Here is a 9,355-nt window from a genome sequence, read left to right as displayed (position 1 = left end):
TAAAAAAAAAGAGAGAGAGAGAGAGAGAACTAAAATACTTGGTGGTTTTTTATTTGGAACAGTAGTGTGGTGGGGAGAGGAAAGGCTTGGACCGGAGTCTTGAATAAGCCAATTTTTTAACTTGTTCTCTCAGTTCTAGCATCTCTACTAAATGTTGTTAAGTGTCATTGAGTTGGTTTCAACTCATAGTGACCCGGTATAGAGTTTTCAAGGAGTGGCTGGTAAGTTTGAATCATCTACCTTGTGGTTCAAACTGATCTTGCAGTCTGCACTTATCCTACAGAGGACTACCAGGACTAAATGGGGATAATATTATTTCATGATTTTCCTCTTACTCTCTGAATATTCCTTTTATTTCTATTGTGAATTCTTCTCTTCTGCTCTGTCCTTAACCCTTGGTCTATGCCATCTGCAGGCTTCCAATTTTCTTCCTGCTGTATTTTTCCACTGGAAATCTGACTTATTCATGGATCTAAATGCTACCTATGTTGGGGTGATTCACAGATTATCGCTAGTCTTATCTTCTTTACAAACTAACTTTGGATCTGCCATCCATTCTTGATCAATCAATCGATAGTTCCAGTTTGTGTGAATATAGCAACTACCATTAGTATGACAGAGATGCAGTAGGGGAAGGAAGTCTGAGGGTGGGATGCTAGACAGAAAAATCTGTGGATATCCACCACTTAGAGCTACCAGTTGAAAACATTTCTACTTGGATGACTCCACAGATATTTCACTATCTTCTCTTGAACTCATTATCTTCTCTTGAAAATGTAATCTCTGTTCTTCTACCCTCAGTGAATGGGACCACCATTAACAAGTTACCCTAGCTAAAGATCTTAGAGTCATTCTAGAACACCCTCATCACCAGTCCTAACGCAGCAAATTGAGCACTGCTTTTGTTGTTGTTGTTGTGTGTGTCATTGAGTCAGTTCCAACACATAGTGACTCTATATAGAGTTTCTGAGAATGGCTGGCAGGTTTGAACTGCTCATCTTGTGATTACGGAAGTTAACAGCCCAATGCTTATCCTACAATGCCACACTAGGACTCAATTGATCACTTGTTGATAAGTGCCATCACATCGGTTCCAACCCATAGTGACCCTATATAAGGTTTCCGAGGAGTGACTGGTTAAGCTTGAACCACGGATCTCTCGGTTCAAACCAATTTTGCATTCCAGCACATTAACCCACAATATCACACCAGGACTCCAGTTGATCACTGTTGGTGTTGTTATGTGCCGTGGAGTCAGTTCCGATTCACAGTGACACTGTACAAGGTTTCCAAGGCTGTAAATCTTTATGGGAGCAGAAAGCCTCATCTTTCTCCAGCGGAACCGCTGGTAGTTTCGAACTGCTGACCTTGCGGTTCACAGCCCGATTCGTAACCACTAAGTCCCTCTAATTCAACCTTCTAAATATTTTGCCTCTCTATGCCTACTACTGTTTTCTGGGTCCAGGCCCTCTCCAGTAATCATCTGAAGTAGTTTCTTAATTGGTATCTCGGTTCGCAGCATTGCTCCCTGTAATTCATCTTCCTTAATGCTGGTGGTAATCTGCCTTTATTTTCCTGAATGAAATAGTTTTTATGATCATATTAAAATACATAATCATCTAAAATATAAATTAATACGGAAAAAAGTAAGGAATATTTAAATTTTACCATTATGAGTTAACATTTTGGTGAGCATTATTTTTGCATCTCTTTAATAAATAGATGAGTGTTTTTTTTAATCAGTAGATTTAGTAGAGGTCACATACCACCTTGAACATTATTCTCTATAAATATAGAGTTATTTATTATTTCTTTGATGTTGTTGTTGTTAAGTGCCATCGAGTCGGTTCCGACCCATAGCGACCCTGTACAGGGTTTCCGAGGGTGTAAATCTTTACAGGAGTAGAAAGCCTCATCTTTCTCCCGCTGAGCGGCTGGTAGTTTCGAACTGCTGACCTTAAGGTTCGCAGCCCGATTCGTAACCACTACGCTACCAGAGCTCCTTGATATGTCATGTTATTTGTTTCTCATTTTACCTTTACTTACAACTGAAACACCCATTTCTATGTTCTTCATTTATGCAAACTCTCTTTAACCTTCATACTTCAGCTGAGGTGTCATCACTTTACAGAAGTTTCTACTGAAGCTCATAAGCAGACCTGTGTTCTTTCATAGCAGTTGTATTAGCACATGTTATCTATATCTGGGTTAGTTTCTTTTACTTGACTATAAACCTTTTGTGGGTAAGAACTGTGTCTTATCCATCTTTAATAGGTCCAGCCCTTTTCTCTTGCATTGCTTTAATTAGTTGAATGCCAAGTGGCTATAAAAAGGCGACTCAAAAATACAGTGACTCAAAAAAAGAAGTTTATTTCTCTTCCACATGGCAGTCCTGAGTTAAGCAGTCCTAATTGGTAATGAACTCGGCCCCACATTGCCAGCTGAGAACTCGAGCTCCCTCCATGTTGTTGCTTCACCATCTGCTAAGGCTTTGTCCTCATCTGCCTGAGGGAAGCTGGAGGACAGGCACATCTGTGTTCCAGCTACAGGCAGGAAGAAGAGACTGTGGAAAAGCCCAGTGTCTTAAAGCTCAAAATCCAAGTGGGCCTCATCATTTCTTCTCACATGACCACACTGGGAAATAGTGTTTCCTGTTAGGCATCCATGAATTGTGCTACAACTATATTATAGTTCCACAAACCATTATTTGCAAGTTGTGAAATCTTAAAAGTTCTGAAAACCAAAAGTTTGTTTTGAATGGGAGGCATAAACCCATGTGCTAGCAAAATCTCACTTGAAATGACATGAGAAATTTATACAGGCATTTGTAAAGACTATTTATAGTCTTTAAACTTGGGGTAAATATTCATGTGTTTTGTTTCACTGGGGAAAATAATAATATACAGTGTATACAATGTACCTTCTTTTTGAAAGTTGAACAATTCTGAATTTCAGAACTCATCTAAAGCATTGATCTTAGACCCAGGCAAGAGCTCCCCACATTATAAGGGGCCTACTTTGGCCTTCTTCTGGATAGCCCTTCCCCACTAGGTGAATGATATGTGAGGTCTGAAGTAAAAGGATGGTCCCACCCAGAATGTGAATACCCTAGGTTCTAGACTATGTCCCAGATACCTGGGATATACAATGTATTGCCAAATAGTTCCAAGCCTATGTAGGCCTCTTGCCTGACACTAATGTCTAGAAGGAAGCATAGTGGATTATGAGCTGGGCTACTAACCGCAAGGTCAGCAGTTCGAATCTACCAGCCGCTCTGTGGGAGAAAGATGAGACTTTCTGCACCCGTTAAGATTTACAGCCTCGGAAACCCTATAAAAAGGGTTGCTGTGAGTTGGCACACACATACCACTAATATCTGTACAGTCCTCTTTAGTGGGTCTGTGTCTCACTGACCTATGTACTCTTACATTCAAGACATGACCAAGGGGGAGCTTTTACAATAGGTATGGATTGAGATTTATTGTGCGAATTGAGGTGTGTACACATGTTCTCATGAGGTCTCTCAAGGAGAGGATAGAGCTAGGAGTGGAAAAAAGGGGGGCGAAGAGAAGTGCAGATATCCCAAATTGTGAACTTGAACCTGATAATATTTGTCAAGGTAGGACAGATGGTAATTCTTTGTTAGCTTAATTTATAAAATTCAGATACATTAAACATATGCATGTGGACCCTCATTTGTACTCTTGCCCCAGGGTGAGCCTCTTCATACATTTTGTGAGCCTATAAAACACCCAGGGTGAAGTTTTGGAGGAGGAGTTGGTAACCAGCATTTTGGGAAAAGAGGAAAATGGACACCACAGCTCTATTCTTGGCACTTAGCAGATACTCAGTATAGGATTATGGAACCAAAATAGGGAAAATGACTAGCTCACAGGGTTGTTGAAAAGATGAAAGAAAACAGTGTGTGAAAACACTGTGTAAATTATGAAGGGCTCAACAAATATGGGTGATGATGATGATTATAGATGGAGAGCAATTTGATCATAGAGCATGCACAAGGATAAGAGTCATAAAGCATAGAGCAGGTCATAGAGCATGAGTCAGGACGATCTAAGAGTAAGCAGATCTAGAGTAGATGAGCTAGGGAAGATATAAAATTTTATTCGACAATCAACAACTAAGGAATGTCAGTAGTTGCATTAGTTGGGAATCTTGCTGAAATACCAGAAACCAAAAGGAAAAATTGACCAAAAGGAAAACAGAAGCACATCTAGACCTCTTCGCACAGCACGAGTTACAACCTGAAACTAGGAAGCCCATGTATTTTTTTCTCTCTGTTTCTCATCTCCGCTCCATTTTAATCCAGGTCAGATGCATTTTTCTCTTTCTCTGCAGACCACCTTCTCAGTTTAAGTGGAGAAGTAGGTTTTTCCAGATTCAATCACCCAAAGAGAATTTTAAATTTTAGAGGAAGGAATTCTGTCCAAGTCAATTCCACCAGGAGGGCAGTTAAAAGAGATGATCACTGTGACACGGATAAGTATCCCACCACAATCTACCTGGTGATTTTCCAGCCTACAATATATGCTTGCTCCCAAGACATACAAAAAGGTCCTTGGCCTGAGATTTTCTGGGAGGGTGTTAGATCCTTGTGTATAGTGTCCTTCCACATTCGGTGGAGGAGGTATTAACACAGGAATAGTCCAAAGAAAATGCTCATGAAGTCCCTCCACTACGTGTTGATCCTTTTATAGTCTCTAAGTAAGGGAGTCCTGGTGTGGTGCTGTAAGATAAGCACTAGACTGCTAACTGCAAGGTTGGCAGTTCAAACCCACCAGCCACTCATCAGAAACTATACAGGGCTGCCTTGAGTCAGAATACACTCAAAGGCACTTAACAACAAAGGCAGACACTCAACAGTCATGTAACAGATTCTTAACCACATCTGAAAATCTCCACATACTGATTTTGCATCTCACCTTGTTATTTTACAACTAATGCATATTGGTGCTTAACAAAAATTTGAATTTTAATATTATATGAGAGATTAATTAGATGAATAGAACAGACTACATGTTCCTCTACATGTGCATATATTTGACTGTATACATGAATATGTGACATATAGTTATATATTAAGGAGGGTTCTGACTTGTAACTCGAAGTAATTTAATTGAAACAATAACAGTTTGTTTTCTGACATAACTGGGAAGTACAGGGAGCTTCAGGTGTTATTGGATTTAGGGATTTAAAGATATCACTAGCTTGCTCATGATGGTTCTACATCCCTCCTTCCTTCCTTCTCCTTCTTTTCTCAAGCCCTTCCTTACTCCTTCTATTTCTCAGCTCTGCTTTCCTTTAGTCTCAGACAACTCCAGGCTCACATTATTCTTGTTCTCAATATCAGATGGAAAGAGCATCTCTCAGGCAGATGGAGTATTCTAATTGGCTAAGCCAGGGTTATTTACCTACCTCTTCACCTTTCTTTTTTTTGATGATGGGAGGAATAAAAAATTTTACTTACTATTTTTGATCATGTACATACATGTATCATTCTATGAGAAAAAACTACGGTGTATCTACACCAAGAAATGTGGGAGGCAGCTAAAAGAAAGAAGTAGGTCTCAATATTCTGCTATAGAAAGATATCTTCAGCATGTTACTATATGTAAAAGCAATTTATGGAACACCAGATGCAATACGAGCTGGAGTTAAAGACATATATTTTAAGTGAATGTGGTTATAAACTCAGAGACAATGCCCAAAGAAGGCCTATAGTAAATTATTACAAGTGTCAGCCTTAGAGAAATAAGAGTATTCCCTTATTATCTTTTTGATGTCTGAGAGTCTGGAGTGATTTCCCTTGTTTCATTCCTAATATTGGTCATTTGTTTTTTTCTTTTTAATTTGCCCACCTCACTAGAGGTTTGGCAATTTTATTGATCTTTTCAAAGAAAAGCAAGTTCCTTGTTTCATGAGTTTTCTGTTTCATAAATTTCAACTCTTATTTTTATTATTTTCTTTCGTCTACTTTCTATTCGTTCACTCTTCTTTTTCTAATTCTTTTCTAGTGAGAGCTTAGGTTATTGATTTAAGACGGGTCCTCTTTTCTAATGTCTGCATTTAGTGTATGCATTTTTCTCTCATCACGGCTTTAGCTGCGTCCCACAAATTTTGACGTGTTGTATTTCCATTTTCATTTAGTTCAATATGTCTTATGATTCCTTTGAGACTTTCCTTTTGACCCATGGATAATTTAGAAGTGTGCTGCTCAGTTCCCAACTATTTGGAGATACTTCTGTTATCATTTTGTTATTGATTTCTGACTTGATTCCATAGTGGTTGAAGAAATACACACACTGAATGATTTCAATTAATTTCAATTTGTTAAAATTTGTTCTATGGCCCAGGATTTGGCCTATTGTGTTGCACACTCTGTGAGCACATGAAAAATATGTGTATTCTATTGGGTGGAGTGGAATGTTCTATAACTCTCCATTATCTGTCTTGTCAAACTCTATATCCTCGCTGGTTTTCTTTCTCATTGTTCTATCAGTTGTTAAGAGAGCAGTTTAGAAGTCTCCAACTATTATTATGGGTTCATATATTTCTCTTTTCCATGCTACCACTTTTTCTTCACATGTTTCACAGCTCTATGGTTTGGTACATAAGTGTTTAGGATAACTGTGTTCTCAGTGGGTTGACCGTTTATTATTATATAATGTCTCTGCCTCATGTATTTCTTTACTCAGAAGTCTCAATATGACCGCTAATTTTATTTTTGTTAGTATTTACCTGGTATATTGTTTTCATCCTTTGCTATCAAATTGCCTATATTATTACACTTAAGGTGAGTTTCTTGTAGACAGTATCTAGTTGAATTGTGGTTTTTAGTACTTTCTGCCAATTTCTGTCTTTTAATTACTGCATTTAGGCCATTTACATTTAAGGACTTAAGTCTGCCATTTTATTTCTTTGGTTTATGTCGGTTTTCTCCAATCTTCACGTTTGTTTTCTTTTTTCTGCATTCCTGGGGGTTACTTCAGACTCCTGGTGTGGTGCTGTAGGATCAGCAGTGGATTGTGAACCACAAGGTCAGCAGTTCAAATCCACCAGCCACTCCTTGGAAACCCTATAAAGGGTTGATATGAGTCGGAACCGACTCAAAGGTAATTAACAACAGCATGGGTTATTTGAATATTTTTGAGAATTCATTTTGACTTGTATGTAGTGTTTTTGAAGACATCACTTTGTATAACTTTTTAAATCTTTTTCTAGGTATTACATTATATGTCTGTTTGCGTTATCGTTTTATCAGTTCAAGCATAGAAACCTTACTTCACTTTACTCTCCTTCATTTATAATGATTGTCTTAAATTTTCCTTTGCATACATTTAGAACCACATCAGACAATGTTGTCTGACCCCCATGGTCCATTATCATTTTAACTACTTCCCTCTATAGGTAAGGAGTCATTTCTTCCTTGCTACTTTCAAGATCTTTGCCTTGAAGTTTGACTATAATGTGTCTTGATGTGGGTTTCTTTGTTGTTGTTGTTTTAATTTTGGGGATTTACTCAGCTTCCGGGGAGTCCTGGTGTGATGCTGTGGGTTAATGCGCCAGACCGCAAAGCCGTTTGAACTGAAAGGTTGGCGGTTCAAGCTCACCAGCTGCTCCTTGGAAACCCTATACGAGTTGGATGGAACCCACTCAATGGCACTTCACAACAATAACAACAACACTCAACTTCCAGAGTCCTGGTGCAGTGCTGTAGGATAAGCACTGGACTGCTAACTGCAAGGTTGGCTAGTCAAACTCACCAGTCACTCTTTGGAAACTCTATAAAGGGTCACTATGAGTCAGAACTGACTTGATAGCACTTAACAACACCAGTGCGGACTCCTGGTGTGGTGCTATATGATAAGCATTGGACTGCAAACCACAAGGTCTGCAGTTCAAACCCACCAGCTGCTCCTTTAAAACCCTATACAGGGTCACTATGAGTCAGAATCAACTCATGGCACTTAACAACAACTCAGTTTCTTGAATCTGTTTATCTTTTCCCAAATTTAGGGAATTTTCACTATTATTTCTTTGAGTACTTTTTCAGCTCTGCCCTTTTACTCCTAGGACTCTGACGTCACAACAGTCGATAATGTTTTGTAATCCCATAGGTCCCTTAGTCTTTGTTCATTTTTACCTCCAGCCTATATTCTCTTCATTGCTAAGGCTAGCTAATTTTTATTACTTCATCTTCAAGTTCACTAATTAGTTCCTCTGTCCCCTCCATTCTGCTGTTGAGCCCATTCATGGTGTTTTAAAATTTTTTGTTAGTGCATTTTCCAATTTCCTTTTGCTCTTTCTTTATGTCTCCTAGAGCCATCTAGGACATGGTCATCTCCCTTTCAGCCTGGCCCCTTCCCATAGAGAGAAAAGAATCATGCTGGTGAGGCATAACTAGTGAATTTTGGCAAGAGGGCGAATGATTGGGATCTGCTCAAAAATGAACTGAGAAAGCCACTCCAAAGCCAAGCCAAACAGTTTCCTGGGGAATGATGGCCACATTGAGCCCAGTATGACCAGATTCCTACTTCATTTCCTGGACTGGCTCTTTGGTTGATAATAATGAATGTCCAATAAAACAGAGTTTATATAATTGCCAAGCCTGGACAACATCACCATCATGGAACCCAAGCATTCGTCAGTCTGGGATTTCATTTGCTGATGGACAAAGAAGGGGATGCTCTAGCACACATCCTGACTGGCAGGCGGGGAGATAATGGAAATAATATTCTCCGGAGATTTATCTGTATTTTGTGGCATAAACAGAGGTCATGTCTACACAGATTTCCCTGAACACACTCAATTATCTGTCCCTTGGACTCTCCATGTATTCATTCCTTTACCCTTTAAGCACTTTTTGGGAACCTGGATTATTTAGCTACTTAGGTTGAGTACATAGAAATCTAAAGATGTGCAACAGTTAAAAATGTGTTTAAGGTTTTCTGGCAATCAAATGTGACTATGGTTTTCCAATATTTGAAATGAAACTGAAAATCACAGTTTCCAAACCAGATATTTATTTTCCAGCATCCAGATGTTCAGTGGCATGTAAAAGTCTGGGTTATGAGCTTTTTTTTTTTTTAATGTTTTCAGTTTCCATCCAAATGTTGGGTCTAAATAGTTGGAAGCCTGGGGCAGATAGGAACTGCACACAGGATTCCTTCTCCAGCCTCCCCTGCTGCTTTTCTCCTTCCTTTTCACTGCTCCCTTCTCTACTTGACTCTCCTTTACCCTACATCATGGCAAATAAAGATCATTTTCAGTAACAACACTGCCCTTCATGGTTGGGTCTACACAAGCAGATCAAGGTATAGAAGGTTTCAAAAAGCTC

This window comes from Chrysochloris asiatica, unplaced genomic scaffold, assembly GCF_000296735.1.
Source record: "Chrysochloris asiatica unplaced genomic scaffold, ChrAsi1.0 scaffold00007, whole genome shotgun sequence".
In the NCBI taxonomy this organism is placed as follows: domain Eukaryota; kingdom Metazoa; phylum Chordata; class Mammalia; order Afrosoricida; family Chrysochloridae; genus Chrysochloris; species Chrysochloris asiatica.
The sequence above is the reverse complement of the archived record's forward strand: the minus strand, read 5'-3'. Positions refer to the sequence as shown.